The 18,310-nt window shown below is 34.9% G+C and overlaps 1 pseudogene; it reads right to left on the bottom strand.

Annotated features, from left to right (window-relative positions):
• LOC102010635 overlaps window positions 1-761 on the bottom strand; it is a 25,430-nt pseudogene extending 24,669 nt beyond the window's left edge.
• Window positions 762-18,310: the final 17,549 nt, after the last annotated feature.

The following is an 18,310-nucleotide window of genomic DNA, read 5'->3' as shown; positions in this document are numbered from 1 at the left end:
TCCTGAAAGAGTTGAAAAGATCACACCAAAGTGGTATATGCATACTCATGTTTATAGTAGAACAAAGTATAACAGCTAAACTTTGGGGAAAGCCCATAAGCCCATCAATGAACAAATAGATAAAAAGATTTGTGCTATTTATATACAGTGTAATACTTCTTTTCCATAAAGGAAGATTCATTTGTAAGAGAAAGGATGTATCTTGAGACCATAATCTTAACTGCAGAATAAAATACTGGGTCCTGCAGACCCATTCCTTACTTTTCTACTATAAATTTTTATTTTAGCATAATAGTAGCCAGCTGTGTGTCTTGTTACATTGAAATAAGGGATATAGGAAACTATCTGTTTACCCACTTACATGACAAAGAGCAAGGTGTGTGCACATGCACATATGTGGCAAGATGGGATTTTTACCCATGTTATGATCCATATGACTGGTTTTGCATATATTTATCTGAATACTACAGAAGGTCCAGTAGATGCACACCATTCCAGGATTTGTTAAAAAAAAATGTTTTCTTTTGATTTTTCTGATAGAAGCAGCCCAATTTGGTACAATGGCACATGAAAAACCAGATTTGCAAGTTTTGGAGGTCAGAAGTGAATCATCAGATTAGTCGTGCGTGGATGATGAAGATGATTCATTATGGTAAAATACACGCTTTCATAACAGAGGGGTGGTGTGGGTGAATGATGATGATGATGACAATAATGATGACAGTGATCATGATAATGATGATAACTTTAGCACTGGCCATGTGAGACAAAGTTACTGTGACAGTGAAATGAATCAAGAATCAACTGATACAGGCATAGAGAATGCAGACTTTCTTGATTCAGATGATGAAGAAAACAGCAATGTGACTACTTATTTGACTAGTCATAATATTGCAAAATGGCCATGCAACAAAACCGAATTAGCCAATATTAGAATCAGGTTCAGGGGCTGGGGATTTAGCTCAGCAGCAAAAAGCGCCTGCCTGGGAAGCGCAAGGTCGTGAGTTCAGTTCCCGGTACCAGAGAAAAACAAAAAAACAAAACAAAAAAAACAAAACAAAACAAACAAACAAACAAAAAAATAGAATCAGGTTCAAAAATACAGTAAGGGTCTTGGAAGGGATGAGAGGCATTGGACAGAATGCCAACACTGCCTTTCAGTGTTGGAAATTATAACAGGTGAAATGCTACAAGACGGTGTGAAATGTATAAGGGGTGAAATACAAGTATGATGTTCTGTGTTCACCAACAGCCATATTCAAAAATGTATGTATTATGGCATCTTATTAGCTGAAGTAAAAGCATTCATAGGTCTGCTGTACTTAGCAGGGATTCCTCATGGTGATTGCAGGAATATAAAAGACTTATTGAAAAGGAATCTTTCAGGATATGGCATAAAAATTTGTGCCCTTGTACATGTAAAGACATTATGGTTTCAATATATAAATAAAATTTATAAATAAAAATTTATCCTGGATCTTAGTCATCAGCTTCTTATTCATACAATAATAAACCAAATGATGTTGTGAGCAGACTTGTTCCCATCTCCTAAACTAATTGGAACGTGACATTCAATGATTAGTTTACCAGTTTCCAATTAATGTTACACTTGCTAAGAGAGCACAAATTGAGTAGCACAGGAACTGTACACAGAAACAAGGCAGAAATTCCAAATGAAATGTTAGAATTTCAAAACAAAGAATTGCATAGCACCATCTTTGGATTTCAGAGAGATTTACATTGCCCTCATACATGGCAAAGAAAAACAAACTGGTATTACTGATGTCAACATTTCATGATGATGGAAATATTGATAGGGAAACCGTGGCAAGATGTTAGCCTGAGATGGAAACTTTCTACAACAGAGGCAAATGTGGAGTAGATTTTGATGAGTCATGCAGCAACTGTGATTTGCTTGAAATACAAAGCATTGGCTAATGGTTGTGTTTTCCTTGATCCTAAACATGTGTGGCATAGTTTGTTAGTTGACAAAGAAAATAACGTATGGAAAATACCAGTGAAAAATTTTCTTAGAGGATTGGGAGTGGAATTCATAAGAGATCATTCACAGCAAAAGAAAAACAAAATAGTTTTGCCTAGAGAACTATGCAAAAAAATTGTGAAACACACTAGTGAGCTGACAGGTGAACAGGTAGGCACAGTACCACAAAAACCTACTACTACAATAGGAAAATGAAAAAGATGTAAGCTGTGCCTTCCAAGAAAGGACAAGAAAACAAGTTATGCATGCTATCAGTGTGAGATATGTGTATGAAACATACATTTGTCATGTGTGAAGACTTCCTTGTTTGTGACAGATCAAGCAAAGTTTATTCCTGTGGTAGGCTTGCATTTTCTTTTTTTTACATTGTAAAAATAAGTTTTTATTTTTGATGTTATCTTTTAGGTTTTGCAAGCATGTAGAGAGCTGATGTGAAAATGTTGATGTCCATTCTAAATGCACAATACATATTAAGAATTTAATACTTTATTTTATTGATATTTTGTGCTACTGTAACTACACACTAATATAATAAGAAACTCCTGATAAAACAGCAAGACCACTAAGATGTCAACTATGTCCTACAAAAAGGCCAGGAAAGCAAGACACATGGGTTGCCAGTGTATGTGATACACGTGCATGGGATGTGCTGCTGTCATGCGTGCAGACTGCCTTAGGTGTGATAATTGAAGTAAAGACTTTTTGTAGAGCACTATTGGCATTTTCATTGCAGTTTATATATGAATTTATTTGTATATTTTTAGACTTCATACACCAAAAATAATTGATATTGAGATTTTTGATGCTTTCTGATAAACATTCAATAAATATTAAAATTTCAATACTTTATTTCTGTGTTAGTTTTCCTGTTAAGTACCCATTGTTTCATACCCATTATTTCTGTGTTAGTTTTCCTGTTAAGTACCCATTGTTTCATAAACTCACAGAATTAAAATTAATGATTTATTAATGGAAATATTCTAAAGAATAAATGTGGTTCTGGTAGACCCGTGTCTCTGTACCTTTATAACAAAATTATTGTTATGCTCCTAGTCAAATAAATCAGACACACAAGTTACATATTGCATTGTTTCTCTTGTTTGAGAAGCCTGAAAGATAAGGAGCATAATGGAGGGTATATATAGGGATGTAGGAAGAAAATGTTCAAATGGGAAGGGGAACAAGGGAGAGGGAGGAGGAAGGGAAGGAAGAGAAAAAGAAAAAAAGAATGGAAGGACAAAATGGAAACAAAGTTTGTGCAAATGGGGAGGGGAGGAAAGGGACTTCTTTTGCCTTTCAATCCATCTATGTTGTAAGCTTATGGATGGTTCCAACCACAATCAGGGCTGATCTTGCCCCCTCTGCTGGCCCATATCTAATGTCTGGAAATACTGCCACAAACACCCAGAAGTGTGATGCAATGATTTGTTAGGTACTTTTAATCCAGTCACACTGACAATTATGATTAAGGGTCACACGAAGGTAGAAATTCAACTGCAAACAAGTGAAAGAAAAATGATCACAAATACTCATGCATTTGGACATAGATTTGTATGTATTCAAAGAATCTGTGTGAATTTTGGGGGAACGTGATTCTAGAATACTGTTTATTTTCTTTCAGCACGTCCTCCAGTCTAATTGTCAATTCTTCCCTACTAAACTTTGTGATTGTGAAATTTGATCTCACTTAATTGCTTTTTGCAGTTTTGTTAGAATGTATTTAGGTCCATTAAGTATTAAGTGCTTATTCTGCATAGCATATAATTTATATTTATAGATTCTAGTCTTTAAATGGTTCTGAAAAATTCTCTCATTAAAACTTCTAATATTGCCTCTCCTCTAATTTATTTGCATTTCTTGGACTGTGATCAGGTGTTTTTAAACCTTCTCATTTGTACTTTGAATCACCTAAGACTTGCTCTCATATTTTGGCTGTCTTTGTGTGTGAGCTATATTCTTAATTGATTCAGTACTCAGTTTCTGTTTAATAATTTTTTTGGAGCCGACTATTCTGACATTTATTCTATTCATTGGCTCTAATTATATTTATCTTTAAAGTATAAATGCATTTTCACTGTCTAATGTATATATATATGTATATATATACATCTGTCTTTATCTCTGTCTCTATTTCTATCATCTCTATCTCTATCTCTACCTATATCTTTTTTTCTCTTATCTTTCTGGTAATTCCAGCATTAATATGGATTCCTGTTTTTCTCTGACTCGTGGCGGCTTTGTGTGTATATGTGTTTATGATCATTTATTTCATTTGATACTGAATTAATGTTTATCTTAATCTTGTACATCTAAGTCCAACAAACTTTTGCTCAGAAACAATTGACTTTATGTCTTTTTTTAAGTCAAGCAGGTGCTGTCATAGGTTGAGTACTTCAAGAAGTAGACTCAGACATAGAACTTTACATAGGGAAGGTATTTTTTTGTTTTGTTTTGTTTTTTAGTACTGCTGGGGACAACACTTATTAAGAGATGCTGGAAATAGAATGTGAACAGTGATGCAATTTCAGCGGGTCCTCCTGGATCTGTGGAGCTTGAATACCTTAAGAGATGTCCATCATATTAAGGCAAAGGGGCTAAACATTGGCATCCTTGTGTCAACTAGTTATATTTGGTGTCCACTAGGTAGGAGGTGCATGATTGGTTGACACAGCTCCTTTTGTTAATTTGCAATCCATGGTCAAGGACAAAAATGTAGCCATCAGCAACATGTTCCTCCAGGACCAGAGGAAATAAATGCTGTGTTTCTGAAGAGAGGTATCCAGAGCACCAGAGAATCTACATTCCTCTACTTGCACTGCTCTGATGCAATCTCTTATTTAATAAGACCTCATCTAATTTCAGATGATTTCTTTTAGGGTTTCATTTAAACTCATATCCTGAGAAAACATGAGTAAAGTTGATGGAACAAAATCCAGTGTCCAATTACTGCAATTTTTCTTAAGGAGGTAACCAACACTTCCTTCTGCTAATTATTCTTGATTGCCCTCACACTTGGCCAGATTCTTAGCTATTTGAGGTGGCATACCAGGTGATGTGAAACAAATCTTCACCCCTGAGGACTATGAGTTTCTGATTGCTGTCTCCCTCTCAGGTTATGACCTACTTGTTCACTTATCATTGAAATTAGGCAGGTTATTACAAACTAAATCTCCAGAAAAATTGTCTGAGAACTGCACATAATCTTTCCTGCACTGCTGTTTAACAACAGTCCTTCTACCTTCTGATGATTAGGCTCAATGAACCCTAAAAGCATGGTGATTATTCTTTGCCTGCTTATCATTTTGCACAAAGAGTTCAAAATGACTGGTTGGCAGTCATAGCTAGAATTTTAATGGGATTCTTGCTGTGTCTTTTGATGACAACCTTCCTTCTCTGGGAATCGGAGCTTTTGAAAGCTGAAGTTTGCAGGGACAAAAAGGGTAGTTTACCCACAGGGGTGGGCAAGGAGTAATAGTAAATGCTCTCAATCATACTTTATCCCCTTGTTTCCTGGGTATATATGTTATATGTTGAAAAATTTACAATAGAGCATTCACTGTTTATAGGTATATATTGCTTCCTAGAAGACAGCTCATTATTCTTACAGAATAACCTTTCAAATCATCACCTCCAAAAGGACATTCCATTCTTCTGTTAGGCTGGCAATGAATAGCATGAACATCTGCCAACTACTATGTTTCCTTTGCTTTATTTCATGGCACGGTTATGTAGCATCTCATGTCAGTGAATGAAACGTTTAAAAACTTTAGATAGTGATGTGGGCCACTGTGTATTGATTAGGCAAGAACATCCTTGGATATGTTTTGATCTCTGTCATGAACAACAATTCCTTCCAAAGTGGAAGAGGTCCAGTATAATCAACTTGCTATAAATTTGCTGATTGTATTTGTTAGTGTTGTGTTGTAGCACCAACTTTGGTCTCTGTAGCTAGGAAGATACACATTGTAAAACTAAATGAGGCTGAGTCAGTGGAAATCCATATTATTGAAATCATGCACTGATTCCATGTCTGCCTCCATGGCCACCTTGCTCATAAATCCATTAAACCAGCATAGGGATGCTGAATGACAAATGTTCACTGATAGCAGCTAATTAAGTTCTTTTATGCATGCACTTATTCAATGCTGCTTTCATAGTGCAACCCCTCTGCTGGGAATATATATGTGGTCTCACTATCTTCACAATGTATGTCTATTCTAATAAATACAACAATATGGCTTCTCTAGAATGTTTTTTGCCCAGTCTTCTGGCCTAAGCAAGGAGTAATAATACAGCATTTGTCAACCAAAATGTTCTGAGATATCTGCTTGTCTAGTTTGTTTGTGCCCTCTTTTCATGCTTGTGCCCAATCATAGATGTGCCTTTCATTCTGTTATGAAATGGCACTGTGTCCGTCCAAACCTATGCTCAAAATGGGCATCTGGCCACACGGTCCCTTGAGATTCCATGGTCAGATTTTTTTTATCTCCATCAATCTTTTAATAGCTTACCAGCTACTGTTTTAATTGGTACAGAGTTCAATGCTGAAGGTGTAGTTACCCGGGTCCAGAAACTTGAGCTACTATGTTGGTATTCTCCTATTGTGATTTGCCATGAATTCCACTTGGGATCTATTCCTACTCTAAATACTTTTAATATTATAAGAGCTTCCAGGTCATATTGATTAAATTTTAGAACTCTCATTGCAGCCAATTATTACAGGTCTATTTCTTGGTCTGAATCTCATTTAAAGTTGGAGTATTTTCTTATCATTAGATATATAATTTAGAATATTATTTCTAAGCGTAAAATGTGCTACTCCTATAATCAAATGAAGTGTTCCTAGCCTTGTGCTCCTTTTACTACTGGAAGGGGGTGGAGGGTGAAATACTTTATTCTGCACATTTAAAGGAACATTCCATTCTGACACACAGACTGCTAGAACATGAATTCATCACTAATATCATTGATTCTCATAGTTTTTATCTTTTACTCTGTGGAATAAATATGTGTTAAGAGGTCATTCAACATACTTGTCACTTTTGAACTCCCTGGTTTGATTTACATCTTGTACTTCATATAGGAGACTAATTTATCTTTGTGGAATGTCTGGATGCACCAGGTTCCTTTTGACTATACCGTGAGAGAGAATAAGAAAACTACTAGCCCTGAAACAGACATTTAATATGTACTGTACTGTTATTCACTCCACATGTATGAGGCTTGCTTTTGGTCTTAATTCCTGCTGGAGTCAGTAACACAGTTTTTATCTCAAGCCACATAATATGTACCTAAGGCTATATATCTGTTTGCATGCATTCATTACTATACCTGGAGCAGTACCACAATTTTGACTATTTCTTAGTGAATAGCGAAGCCTATGTTCTTGTTTGTACAAGCCAGATGTTGCTTGCCAGGATCCATAGTAAGCGGGTGGGGGGTTGAATTATTGCAGAGAACACCACATTAATACATCAGATGAAGAAATTTTTTAATGTTGTTTAAGAAGCATTCTTTTTTTCTTTTTTTGGTTTTGATTTTTTTCCGGTGCTGGGAATCGAACTCACGACCTTGCGCTTGCCAGGCAGGCGCTGTGCCACTGAGCTAAATCCCCAGCCCCCGAGAAGCATTCTTTAATGTTGTTTGAGTGTTTACATGTTATACTACTCTGCTATTATCTGTAGGACAATGTACTGGATTTTTTCAACATTTCTAAATGTTAATTTTTATGAAGGTATTTTTAAATATGGTCAAATTCTTCTGGTTTTAGTGCACAGTTTAATTAATTTTATAACACACCTATACTAACAACACAATATATAAGTCAGTTCTTCACTTCCTTGTGCTTTTTTGTTATAAATGCCCCCCACACTTTAAGCTTAGGAAATGACTGATTTTATTTTTCATCATAGTTTTGCCTCTTCTAGAATTTGATATAGATGAACTCATGAGATGTATATTCTTTTACATTTGATTTAGAATTAACATATGATTTGAGATTAATTCAAGCTAATCTATGTACCAATAATTCATTTCATTTTACCCCTGAGGAGTCATGAAGTCAACACCAGATATTTGAGTTATGTCTAAATTTTGGCTATTATGATTAAGATTGACATGAATATTTATGGTTATGCTTTGGGTGTAGATATGATTTCATTTCTCCTGGATAAGTATATAGGAGCTGAATTGCTGGGGCAATAATAAATGTTTAACTTTATAAGATACTGCCACACTATTTCCCAAAATGGCTATATCGTTTTCTATTTATGCTAGCAATATATGAAAATTGTAACTCTTCTATGGTCTTGCCAACAGTTGGCATAGTCAGTCAATGTAATATTAGCCATTAGAGTGGATATGTAATTATACTTTGGTTTAATTAACATGTCTGTGAGGCCACTGATGTTAATATCTTTTCCTATGCTTGCAGTTAACTCTTATAGATCCTTGAATAAATTATTTCTATAAATTTTTTATCCATTTTAAAAACTTGGCCTATGTTCTTATTTTTTAGTGTTGTTTTCTCTGTATATTATAGATTCAACCTCATTGTTAGATGTACATTTACAAGGTTTTTCTCCATGTCTCTGACTACTATTTTTGCTGTTTTAATCAGGTCATTCAAAAATCATAATATAACCTATTCTATGAATTTCTCTTATATACTGTGCTTTTTGTATTCTGTTTTAGAAATAATTGCCCTATCCAGTGTTTTATTCCACAACTGTATCATTTTATGACTAACTTGAAGATCTATTATCCATTTCAAGTTAATTTATGTATATAGGTTGTAACAAGGGTTGATGTTCATTTTTTCATGTAGGTATCCAGTTTCAGCAAACTCTTTTGAAAAGACTATGTGATGGTTGAATTACTTTGCCACCTTTGAAGAAAATCAATAGATCAAAAAATGCAGTTCTGTTTCTGGTCTGTATTCTAATTCATTGCCCTATACATGTTGGTGGTGTAATTCATAAAATTAAGACCAAATCTAAAGGATTGAGAGCCTGGGGAGCCAATGTCCAAGGCCAAGAGAAGATAGATGTCCCTGCTCAGGGACAGTAAATAAGTCCTTCTTATTGGGCCCTCAACAGATGGGAAGATACCCACCTACACTGGTGAGAGCATTTTCATTTCTTCATCTGTTCATTCACATGCTCCTCTCCCCACAAACACCTTCAGAAACACAATAAGAAATGCCATGGTACAACTATCATGGCATTCTTCTCTTTCTGCTTTTAGGGTTTTCTCTGTCAATCAATAGCTTTCATTATGATTTGATTAAGATACACCTCAGAATGGAAGATATATGGTGTGTGTGTGTGTGTGTGTGTGTGTGTGTGTGTTGCTCATTTAAACCTATTAAATCTGCAGATCTCTGTCTTGAGACTCTGTCTTTTGGGAAATTAATTATGTGTAATCATTTTCAATATTTCTTCTTTCTGCCTATTCTTTTGTATTTCTGATAGATGAATTGCAAGTATATTTTAAAGTTTGTTTACATCTACCAGGCATTTGAAACTATGTGCTTTTTAAATATTTTATTCTTGGTGTTCTTCACTTGGATAATTTCTTTTGCTCTGTCTTCAAATTCATTTTTTTCTCTGTTTTATTCATCTGTCAAGTCTATCTACAACTTTTTATTTCAGTATTTTTATTTTTTATTTTTAGAAATGTTTGTCCTCTGATGAATCTCCACATCCTCTGTAGAGATTATCATCTAAATAAAACATGTTTCGTTTTTGCTTATTCAGTATATTATAATATTGGCTTTAAAATTCTTTACACTTAGTTCCAAATCTGATTATTTAGCATACTGATTTGATTAGTTTTATATTTGTCTGGATATTTTGTGAAAGTATTTCTTGGATTTTTGTATCTCAGGTAATTTAGAATCTGTCACACACACCCTGAATGTTAGAGTATGTGGTGTCTGAATTCAAGTAGTTTTCTGTAATAAGTACTCCTTTGATTTAGTAGGTGATTTTGTTGAATAAACTTAAACTGTGAGCTCTCCCTTTGTCAAATTATTTAATCTCAGTTCTTATTATTTTTACTTTCAGTTGAGTTTCTTTGAGTCTGTTCAATATAAGTGTGTTCAGGGATCAACCAGAGATGTGGAAGGTCACACTTAGTTTCTGTGCTTTCACTTTCCGGGATTTATCCACTATGGCACTCCAGGGTTCTTGATTTCTGTTTTGTGAAACCAGGTTAAAAAACAAACCTGTGAGGTTTTCTACTTGATGCCTGCTGCTGTTGTGTATGCAGCATGGACTACATTTATCCCTAGGTTAAAATCAAATTGTAAGAAACTTAACTGTAGGCACTCCTGTTATCTCCTCCTTCACGGAAACATGTACAATTCATGGCTTAAACTGACTGATGTTCAGGATTTTAGCTGTTTCCTGAAGGAATTTATTTCACTGGGTCTAGTCAGGTCTTCTATGATACTAAGAAATGGAAAAATATTTTTAAATTCATTTTCTTTTCTGTACCATAGACTAACAGTAGTATGATAGTTTTTATTCCAGAGGCCAAGGAAACAATATGAATTTCCTGACAACTGCCCACTATTTCAACTACACTGTATAATTTGCAAAATCGAATGGGCTACTGGGTAACACCACAGACTTGGTGAACCTACTGTGAGAAGAAATTGGGCTAAAACTCGTAACCCTAAACATATCTACCTCACTTTAAGATAGGGAGGGTGAAAACGAAATTAAAAAAATTTTTTTCCTCCTCAGATAGTAATGTCAGCTGAGAATTGTTTCACAGTTTGTGAAATAGCTGAATGTTTCCTATTGTCCAGTATGTTCAAACACAAATGTCCATGTGTGTCATAAGGAAAGTGTGGCTGAAGCATTACAATGCACATGAGAGTGTGGTGGCAGAATCCTTTTTATAGTCAGTATGTTCCAAATGTGAAAACTGGCTCAGGTATGGAACTGGGCTGTATTTGTCTTAAAAGGCATCTTCTCAGCCTCTTGATGCTTTCTGTTTGATTTCCTTTTCTTCTCTTTCTACTTTTCCTTTTCTTCTTTTCTTTTCTCTCCTCTCTTCTCCACTCCTCTTTTTCCCCTCCCTCTCCCCTCCCTTTCCCTTCCCTTCCTGTCCTTTCCTTTCCTTTTTTCCCTTTCTTTTGTATACATCATGTTTTCCCACTTCAGCACTGCAGCCTTTCTGGGCCAGGTAGATCTTTGCTGTGGGTTTTTATCCTGTGCACTGCAGGATGTTTTGCAACACTTTTGTCCTACACCTACTAGATATTGTTTTGCTCCCTAAGGGTAGGAGCCAAAATTTCTAGAAATTTCCAAATGTCACTTGGATTGGGGGAGGAGTTTCAAAATTGCTCCTGATTGAGAAATACTGGTATAGATTAATTAATTAATAATACTCTTGATGACCATGTATCCATCTTGCTCAATTTCCATTAAATATTTTTATAATTCTATAATTCCTTTCACATCAGATACGCTTGGGGCCACTTTTTCATTGTCTACTCACTATGATAATTGTCTTCCTCACCATTGATTGTCATTATTTGAGCTGTACTACATTGGAGATACTGCCTGTCATGGTCATTTCCTCTAGTAAGCCTACTACCATATAAAATGTATCCAACCATTAGAACTAATCTACAGAATACAGAAAGTGCTGGTGCCCCTCAACATTTCTTATTTCTCTGACAAACAACATGCATTCATGGAAATACTCTGAGGCACAATTAGCTTTTGGGTTTCCTTCCTTTACATCCATTTTAGTAGGACCACCTCAATGAGACATTTGCTTCTTTCCTCTACCATCCAGTACAACAGTTCTAGTATATTATTTAAATGTTGTGATCCATATCTTTTTCCAAATTCTCAAGAGCCATTGACCTAGCACATCCTCTCTTAGAGTCTTTGCCACATTTTAAAACTATTTGTCCAATGGGCAAACTCTTTTATGTAATTTATATTCTATTTTCTGTGCTATGAAACTGCAACATCACAGGAATCCAGCTCATACAGAGTCCCATATCTCCTGGTTGTGCATGATGACTCGGCTCTGTAGCTCTTTGACATATAGTCCCTTTCTTCCTTTAACCAGTCTAGCACTTTTTCAGTGGTTCCTGGGTCACCAATGAGGCAAAATTTAGATTTGCACGGAAAAGAATAGGGAACTTCTGAAGCCTGAAGGATTCAGGTGGGTTTTCCCTTCTACTGCTCAATATAGGAGTCTATAAACTGTCAACATAATCTTCTAACTCTTACATTCAGCTTTACATTGTTCATTTACTACTTCACACTGTCTATATTGAGTGTATCTGTAACTCTCAGTAACATCAGTTTCATAAGTTTATAGTGAATTTCCTCATCTTTCAAACTCTTGAGATATCACACCAGCTGGTGTTCTCTCTTCTACTGACTTCCCATCCTAATGTGCCACAGAGGAATATTAACAAACGTATTACTACAGCATGCTAAGTTTAACAATATTCTGTTACTAAAGTTGGGATCCTTATCACCAATCTGTGAGCTCATGATCCAACTCCAAATATTCCATTTTAGAGTTTCCTTTCTGGGACCACTTCTGGCACAAAACAATCTCCTGAGAAGTTCCCAGGAGATGGATTTTAAGATAGGTTATTCGGGATAGGTGGTTTATTATGAAGCATGTCTGTGAACAACAATAGTAAAGTACAGAGAGGTGTAGGGTTGAGTAGATGGAGAAGTTGAACTGTAATATTACACAAGCCTTGCCTGATCCCATGTGGAATTCTAAGCCCAGAATGTACATTCACTGCTGTCTCACAAACTGAAGGAAATATCCTAGATTTTTATGTCAGCATTTCCCTGATCAACTAGTGACTGAATCTCCTCTCCCTCCTCCCCAGGGGTTCCTATAACTTTAGATGAGTTAGCGTCCTTTCACGGAGAGTAGTTGCCCATACTCTGGCAGCCAAGTAATGAACAGCCCAGTCCTGCTGGAGGAATAATGTTTACACGCAACATCATCTACTACAACTGCTTTGGGAATTCACTTCATGTAGAATTATCAGTGTCGTGTGTTCACATTGCTTCCCTCCAAGGTTTGGTCTGCAGGTTTACACTGAGTGCCAATATTAGTATTTTCCTTAGGTGTACCTTTTTCTTAAATTCAAAGTTTTACTTACTCTGTAGTACTCTCACCACCTAGTTCTGAACTCAAATCTGGGTTGTATTTTTCTTTTGTTAATGGAAGCCATGCTCTCGAAGATTTCTCTACTGCTCCAAACACAGGAGAGAAAGTATGGTGTGTTCAAATCTATATTTTATTTTTATTTTTTTAATATGTCTTCAAAACACACTGCAAACTATACTGCTATAAATAGATGTCTTTTAAAGATTAGAAAAGTATTAGGTATGGGGAGCACTACCCAGATCCCTCTTTGAAACGGGATCTTTTTTTTTTTTTGCTTATTTTTGTTTATTTATTTATTTATTTTTTTTGTTTTTTCTCTGGTACCAGGAACTGAACTCACAACCTTGCGCTTGCCAGGCAGATGCTTTGCCACTGAGCTAAATCCCCAGCCCCTGAAATGGGATCTTGTTGTTCCAATTGCTCTGAATGCTATTAACTTTCAGTCTCCTCAGGAGAGGCTTTGATGAAAGAGCAATCTTTTAAAGGTCATATGTTTCTATAGGCTAAATAAGGCATATCCAAGGACTTAGCATTCAGTTGTAAAAAAGCCCAGCCATTGTGTTCCTGAATGGACAACTCTGATCTCCAGTTTTGTTGCTGGTTTCTCTTTGCATTTAGTTGAAGCTGTCTTTGAGCCTCTATCACCAGTTGACTTGGTCTTTCCACTCATGTCTCCTGATGCAACCTCTTTGGAAACTCTATTCCACAAATATTGATGTCAAGAGTTCTTGCTAACAAATATCCTGCATACTAAAATCCTCAGTTATACTTCTTGGAGTACCCAAACTACTACCTGAGGTAAACTTATTATGTATTAAAAACACAGAGGTCACTGTTTATATTTCTTTTTTATCTGAGGAAATTTTTAATGTTGAACCTTTACTTTAAAATTCCATGACTTTACAGAATGCTTATTATTCTAAAAATAGGTTTATGTATAAATTTCTATGGGAGTGGTTACTCCACATTTTCCATTGTTATTCTTATGTACAATTGGGAAGAATAGGAATGAAAACAATGTAAAATAAAACAACTCATACAATATAATTTAACTGAATTAATAAAAATTTGAATTCTCAATCACCTAATATAAAAATGTAAGTACATTACTGAAATTTCACAAGTTTATTAATTTGCAAATATTTTGCGGTTCTTTTGTATACACTGCCAGAATCATGATTGGATAGATCAATGTTTTTCTCATCTTTTTTCAAATATTGTTATGAATACCTAGTTGAGTATGGAAAATTTGTACCAAAAGATGCTTTGGGAGATGATTATTGGGACCAAACTGGGAATGTGGTGAATTGTTCCTTTCTCCAGGACCAAGGATAGCTCAGTTATATTTTGATGCTTCACTTCTAAATCCAATATCCTGGAAGGCTGCCTTCTTATAAATAAGAAACGATGAATAATCTAACTCTGTATCATCTTGCTTTATGAGAATGTCTTTCCTTATATATGATTATTTTGATAGATGGGAGTCCCTTCAGGAAAGACTATTTGGAAAAACAAGAACTTTCATAGTAGATATGAATAAAAAGCAGTTCATGACCTTCTAAACTCTCACACACTGAATTCATATCACTGCATTCTAACTATAAATTAAGCCTATTTCTAATTGTCTTATTGTGATACTGAAAGGCACACTGTACCAAAAGGGGATCTTATCTCTTTATCTGGGCATTTTCAAACTAGACAGTTTTGTACACAGAGACACTTGGCTCTGGAAATTTAATACTCATCTTATTGGATAGATATTTTACTCTGACATCATAATTGCTACCTTTTGTTTAAAAATTTTACAGGCATTTTTCCCCTACTTGTTGAACCTTGAAAAATTGTCATTAAGTGAAGGTATTTTAATTTTCACCATCCCAGTTTTTAGTTATGGAAATTTAAGGTCACATAATTAATAAATGAAACTGCAAACATTTGAATCTAATTCTGTCTACATTTGTGTAACATTTATGAAGTGCTTAAATTGTGTTTGGTGTTGCATGCTTTAGTTTATATTCTTTCATCCATTAATTGGGCTACTTATTTGTGAAAACCTGTTTACTGACTACTCACTCTTGTAGGCATGGGAAAATAGCAGAAAATGAAAAACAAACGCCCTGACCACAAGAGTTTAGGTACATTAGTTTAAAGAAATAGACAACATTTAATCAAGCAGAGATGTTCTATGACAAGGAATAAGTCTTATGAAGAAAAATAAAGCAAGGGATTAAAGCATCTTCAAAACTACCAAAGCAAAAATGTATTTTTTGTAAGTGAGGCACCAACAAGAAGTTAAGTACTTTGTCCAGTTTTAGAACTTGCATAAAATCAGTAAGATTGGATATTTGATTTCCTACTTCCAGACCCAAGTCTATTTCTCGTCTTGTATCACTATTATTCCTTTGTGTTTTTGTAGTTTTCTTCAAAATTTTCATATCAACACATATTTGCTCCCTCTGCTCTCTGGCATTAAGAAAGCAGGAAAGTAACTAATAGGTATATGAAAAATTCCTAAATATCATTAATCATCAGAGAAATGCAAGTCAAATCCACAATGCAATATCATCTCTCTTCAGTAAGAATGGGTATTATTAAAAGGATGAATGATAACAAATGCTGGTGAGGATGTGGAGAAAAAGAAAACCTTGCACACAGTTGGTAAGAATGTAATTTAGTTAATCATTATAGGAAACAGTATGGAAAATTTTCAAAGTGTTAAAATAGAACTATGTACATATGACTCAGTAATCCCACTTCTGGGTAAATATTCAAAGGAAATGAAATTATTATACTGAAGAAATAGTTGCAGTTTCATGTTTATTGTACTATTTACATTAGCCAAGAAATAGAAACAACCTAAAGTGTCCATGACCTGATTAATGATAAAGAACTCTGATGCATATACACAACTGAATACTTTTCAACCATAAAAACAACCAAATCTTGTCATGCTATAACATGGACAGAACTAGACTTAATTGTGTTTAGTGAACCATTCCAGGCACCGAAAGACAAATACCACAGTATCTCACTCTTATGTGGAATGGCAATAAGAAATATTGTTAATGTGGGATACTCTTTGAATTACTGTTTATAGATAAGGTAGAGATATTATTTACAACTTTTAACCTCATTAACGTACCTGGGAAACTAAAAACACTCATTTCTCTAAAGGAAAACATTGTTTACTATTATCAATCATGGTATCTGTTTTCAGACTCATTCTAAACAGGAAGTTATGCTCTAACTGAAGGCATTATTAATAATCTACACAAGAAAATGTTATAATTTTCTAAAATGTGTTTATATATTGCTTTATTGCTCTCCTTTAAGCAGTTATAAGAAGCAGGCCAGGGGGGCTGGGGATTTAGCTCAGCAGCACAGCGCTTGCCTGGCAAGTGTGAGGTCATGAGTTCAATTCCTGGTACCAGAAAACAAAATAAAACAAACAAACAAAAAAAGAAGCAGGCCAAGATTGCCACTAAGTCACTTTGTAAAATCTTTTCTGTATAATACAGGAACAGATTGAGAGTCACAGACTCATTTACTAACTCTTTTGCCTAGTTCCCAATGGGACAGAATGTATTTTACATATCCAGACATACGGTTCTTTGAGATTACTCATGATGCTTCAATACATTCACAGTGAAGATGACAATTATTTTAATTTTCTAGGACCTGTAAGGGCTTTTTGAAAAGGACAAACATAAAAAAATCTTTTTCTTTGCATATATTGAGAATAAATGTTATTATGAAAGAAAGATTCCAAATAAATAGTTTAGGAAAGTGAAAATAAGTTACTGATTTAACTTCCTATGGGACTTAGGGTGACTCATCTTTACACTGGTCCAACTGGCAGTTGAATTTCAGGTCAAATATTTTTTAGTTTAGTGTCTGTGTAAACCTGGGTAATGTCTAAGCATTTTCTTATTTCAAAGAGAAAAATACAATAACAAAATAACAACAACAAAGAAAAAACAAAACAACACAAAAACAGTAAAAGTGATACAGAATTTCAAAACAAGATGATAGGAAATTAACAATGGTTGTTACATTACATATTGTTATTTTCACATGTTTTTTATCTGTTACTCAGTTCATGGGCATTTGGATTCCTTCCAAGATTTAGTTATGACAAATTGTGCTTCTATAAACATGGATATACATATATTGCTATGGTATGATGGTTTCAGGTTTTCTGGAAAAATACTCAGAAGGGCAATAGTTGGTTTAAGTAGGACCTCTAATCTTAGTTTTGTGAGGCATCTCCACACTGATTTTCACAGCAGTTTCACCAGTCTAAACTTCCACCAACAATGGAGAAGCTTCCATTTGTTCACATGTTTGGTTTAGTTCTGTTATATCTTTGCTGATTTTTTGTCTAGTTGATCTATCTCTCTGTGACAACAGGGTGTTAAAAGCCCTATTATGATCATGTTACTGCTTATTTCATTTTTCATGTCTGTTAAAATTTGTCTGATATACTTGGGTATTCCTGTATTTGGTGCATAGATGTTTATGACTGTTATCTCTTCCTCTTGAAGTTTTCCCCTAACAAATATGTAGTGATTTTCTTTATTTCTTTTGATCATTCTTGGTTGGAAGTTCACATTGTCTGCAAACAAAATAGCTACCCCTGCTTTACCTGCGTTCTTTGACATGGAGTACTGTTTTCCAGCCTCTGACTTTTAGTCTATGAATTTCCTTTTGAGTTTAATGTGTTTCTTCTGTACAGCATATTTTTGGATTTTGTGTCTTAATCCCCTCTGCCAGTCTGCTTCTTTTGATGGATGAATTGAGACCATTTACATTGATGGTTACAACTGATATGTACTGGCTTATCTTTTTTATGTTATTTTCCTGCTGTTGGCTTCTCCTTTTCCCCTCTGTTTAATTGCTTGCTCAGCTTGGTGGTTCCTTTCTGTTGCTATTGTTGAAACTGTGGTCATTTTTATGTCTTTCGAGAATATCTTTCAGTTCTCTTTGTAGGGCTGGCTTGGCAGTCATCAATTTCTTCAGCTGTTCTTTGTCATGGAAGTATTTTATTTCTCTATCAATTTTTACGTATAGTTTTGCAGGGTACATCAATCTTGGTTGTAAGTTGTTTTCTTTGAGGACCTGAAATACTTCACTCTAAAT

Source organism: Chinchilla lanigera, unplaced genomic scaffold (genome assembly GCF_000276665.1).
Source record: "Chinchilla lanigera isolate Chin_1 unplaced genomic scaffold, ChiLan1.0 scaffold00040, whole genome shotgun sequence".
Taxonomy (NCBI): domain Eukaryota; kingdom Metazoa; phylum Chordata; class Mammalia; order Rodentia; family Chinchillidae; genus Chinchilla; species Chinchilla lanigera.
Note: the sequence above shows the minus strand (reverse complement) of the source record. Positions and strands in the feature narration are given on the sequence as shown.